The sequence below is a fragment of the Pseudorca crassidens genome, chromosome 2, assembly GCF_039906515.1.
Source record: "Pseudorca crassidens isolate mPseCra1 chromosome 2, mPseCra1.hap1, whole genome shotgun sequence".
Taxonomy (NCBI): Eukaryota; Metazoa; Chordata; class Mammalia; order Artiodactyla; family Delphinidae; genus Pseudorca; species Pseudorca crassidens.
Genome location: NC_090297.1, coordinates 16,285,630 through 16,289,966, shown reverse-complemented (window position 1 = coordinate 16,289,966; position 4,337 = coordinate 16,285,630). Strand labels below are relative to the sequence as shown.

The window sequence follows — 4,337 nt, the reverse complement described above, 5'->3', positions numbered from 1 at the left end:
GCCAATATCCCTGATGAACATAGATGCAAAAATCCTCAACAAAATACTAGCAAACAGAATCCAACAGCACATTAAACGGATCATACACCATGATCAAGTGGGATTTATTCCAGGAATGCAAGGATTCTTCAATATACGCAAATCAATCAACGTGATACACCATATTAACAAACTGAAGGAGAAAAACCCTATGATCATCTCAATAGATGCAGAGAGAGCTTTCGACAAAATTCAACACCAATTTATGATAAAAACCCTGTAGAAAGTAGGCATAGAGGGAACTTTCCTCAACATAATAAAGGCCATATATGACAAACCCACAGCCAACATCGTCCTCAATGGTGAAAAAGTGAAAGCATTTCCACTAAGATCAGGAAGAAGACAAGGTTGCCCACTCTCACCACTCTTAATCAACATAGTTTTGGAAGTTTTAGCCACAGCAATCAGAGAAGAAAAGGAAATAAAAGGAATCCAAATTGGAAAAGAAGAAGTAAAGCTGTCACTGTTTGCAGATGACATGATACTATACATAGAGAATCCTAAAGATGCTACCAGAAAACTGCTAGAGCTAATCAATGAATTCGGTAAAGTAGCAGGATACAAAATTAATGCACAGAAATCCCTGGCATTCCTATACACTAATGATGAAAAATCTGAAAGTGAAATCAAGAAAACACTCCCATTTACCATTGCAACAAAAAGAATAAAATATCTAGGAATAAACCTACCTAAGGAGACAAAAGACCTGTACGCAGAAAATTATAAGACACTGATGAAAGAAATTAAAGACGATACAAATAGATGGAGAGATGTACCATGTTCTTGGATTGGAAGAATCAACATTGTGAAAATGACTTTATTACCCAAAGTAATCTACAGATTCAATGCAATCCCTATCAAACTACCATGGCATTTTTCACAGAACTAGAACAAAAAAATTCACAATTTGTATGGAAACACAAAAGACCCCGAATAGCCAAAGCAATCTTGAGAATGAAAAACGGAGCTGGAGGAATCAGGCTACCTGACTTCAGACTATACTACAAAGCTACAGTAATCAAGACATTGTGGTACTGGGACAAAAACAGAAAGATAGATCAATGGAACAGGATAGAAAGCCCAGAGATAAACCCACGCACATATGGTCACCTTATCTTTGATAAAGGCGGCAGGAATGTACAGTGGAGAAAGGACAGCCTCTTCAATAAGTGGTGCTGGGAAAACTGGACAGGTACATGTAAAAGTATGAAATTAGATCACTCCCTAACACCATACACAAAAATAAGCTCAAAATGGATTAAAGAACTAAATGTAAGGCCAGAAACTATCAAACTCTTAGAGGAAAACATAGGCAGGACACTCTATGACATAAATCACAGCAAGATCCTTTTTGACCCACCTCCTAGAGAAATGGAAATAAAAACAAAAATAAACAAATGGGACCTAATGAAACTTCAAAGCTTTTGCACAGCAAAGGAAACCATAAACAAGACCAAAAGACAACCCTCAGAATGGGAGAAAATATTTGCAAATGAAGCAACTGGCAAAGGATTAATCTCCAAAATTTATAAGCAGCTCATGCAGCTTAATAACAAAAAAACAAACAACCCAATCCAAAAATGGGCAGAAGACCTAAATAGACATTTCTCTAAAGAAGATATACGGACTGCCAACAAACACATGAAAGAATGCTCAACATCACTAATCATTAGAGAAATGCAAATCAAAACTACAATGAGATATCATCTCACACCAGTCAGAATGGCCATCATCAAAAAATCTAGAAACAATAAATCCTGGAGAGGGTGTGGAGAAAAGGGAACCCTCTTGCACTGTTGGTGGGAATATAAATTGATACAGCCACTGTGGAGAACAGTATGGAGGTTCCTTAAAAAACTACAAATAGAACTACCATATGACCCAGCAATCCCACTACTGGGCATATACCCTGAGAAAACCATAATTCAAAAAGAGTCATGTACCAAAATGTTCATTGCAGCTCTATTTACAATAGCCAAGACATGGAAACAACCTAAGTGTCCATCATCGGATGAATGGATAAAGAAGATGTGGCACATATATACAATGAAATATTACTCAGCCATAAAAAGAAACGAAATTGAGCTATTTGTAATGAGGTGGATAGACCTAGAGTCTGTCATACAGAGTGAAGTAAGTCAGAAAGAGAGAGACAAATACCGTATGCTAACACATATATATGGAATTTAAGGGGGAAAAATGTCATGAAGAGCCTAGGGGTAAGACAGGAATAAAGACCCAGACCTACTAGAGAATGGACTTGAGGATATGGGGAGGGGGAAAGGTAAGCTGTGACAAAGCGAGAGAGAGGCATGGACATATATACACTACCAAACGTAAGGTAGATAGCTAGTGGGAAGCAGCCGCATAACACAGGAAGATCAGCTCGGTGCTTTGTGACCACCTGGAGGGGTGGGATAGGGAGGGTGGGAGGGAGGGAGACGCAAGAGGGAAGAGATATGAGAACATATGTATATATATATAAAACTGATTCATTTTGTTGTAAAGCAGAAACCAATACACCATTGTAAAGCAATTATACTCCAATAAAGATGTTAAAAAAAAAAAAAAGAATTCATCAAAGAAGCAAGTTAGGGCTTCCCTGGTGGCGCAGTGGTTGAGAGTCCGCCTGCCGATGCAGGGGACACGGGTTCGTGCCCCGGTCCGGGAGGATCCCACGTGCCGCGGAGCGGCTGGGCCTGTGAGCCATGGCCGCTGAGCCTGCGCATCTGGAGCCTGTGCTCCGCAACGGGAGAGGCCACAACAGTGAGAGGCCCGGGTATCACAAAAAAAAAAAAAGCAGGTTATAAAATTAACATGTAATAATAAATAGCACTCTTACACACAAATACTTACCAATTAGAAGATATGATGGATGAGGAAAACTCATTTACAGTAGCAGCAACAGAAAATAAGATGCTTAGAATAAACAAGTGTCAGTGCCCTTTAGGCAAAGACCCCCAGGAACACACTGGTGGTTGGACAAATTGGGATTATTGCTTCTTGCATCAGAGAGCACGCACACTATGGGAATCATAGGGTATCTCAGTAAGTGGGTGTTGGAAAATACTTATTATAGAATTTGGTCTTGTGGTAGGTGATCTTGAGGAGGGTTTAATGAAGTGGGGCTTTAGTTTGGATGCTGTCAGAAAATGAAAGTACTTCTATAAATGGTATCTTTTTTCAATTTTATTGAAGTATATTTAATTTACAATGTATTAATTTCTGCTGTACAATAAAGTGATTCAGTTATACATGTATATTCTTTTTCCTACTCTTTTCCATTATGGTTTATCACAGGATATTGAATACAGTTCTCTGTGCTATACAGTAGGACCTTGTTGTTTATCCATTCTATGTATAATAGTTTGCATCCGCTAATCCCAAACTCCCAATCCATCCCTCCCCCACCACTCCTCCCCCTTGGCAACCACAAGTCTGTTCTCTATTTCTGTGAGTCTGTTTCTGTTTTGTAGATGTTTATTTGTGTTGTATTTTAGATTCCACATGTAAGTGATATCATATGGTATTTGTCTTTCTCTTTCTGACTTAACTTCACTTAGTATGATAATCTCTAGGTCCATCCATGTTGCTGCAAGTGGCATTATTTCATTCTTTTTTATGGCTGAGTAATATTCCATTGTATACATGTACCACATCTTCTTTATCCATTCATCCGTCAATGGACATTTAGGTTACATCCATGTCTTGGCTATTGTGAATAGTGCTGCTATGAACATAGCGGTGCATGTATCTTTTTTTTTTCTTAACATCTTTACTGGAGTATAATTGCTTTACAATTGTGTGTTAGTTTCTGCTTTATAACAAAGTGAATCAGCTATACATATACATATATCCCCATATCTCCTCCCTCTTGCATCTCCCTCCCACCCTCTCTATGCCACCCCTCTAGGTGGTCACAAAGCACCACGCAGGGGCCGTGCTAATCTTCTCTGTATCGTTCCAGTTTTAGTGTATGTGCTGCCGAAGCAAGCACTTTTAGAATTGTAGTTTTCTCTGGGTATATGCCCAGGAGTGGGATGGCTGGATCATATGGCAACTCTATTTTTAGTTTTGTGAGGATCCTCCATACTGTTTTCCATGTATGAATTGTAGCTTAATACATCTTATCTAGTTGGAAGACTAGACTGAGGCTAAAAGGAGTTGTTAATGTTTTGACAAAAAAATTTTTAAGGTCATGGAACAGTTTTAATTTCCCCCTGTTTAGCTCATTTAAATCACACTTAGTTTTCAAATAAAGACAATGATGAAATCATACTTCCATCTAAACATGATAC

At 38.5% G+C, this 4,337-nt stretch overlaps 1 pseudogene; it reads right to left on the bottom strand.

Annotated features, from left to right (window-relative positions):
* Nucleotides 1-3,968: 3,968 nt before the first annotated feature.
* Nucleotides 3,969-4,036, bottom strand: LOC137220297 (U6 spliceosomal RNA; annotated as a pseudogene).
* Between the last annotated feature and the right edge of the window lie 301 nt (nucleotides 4,037-4,337).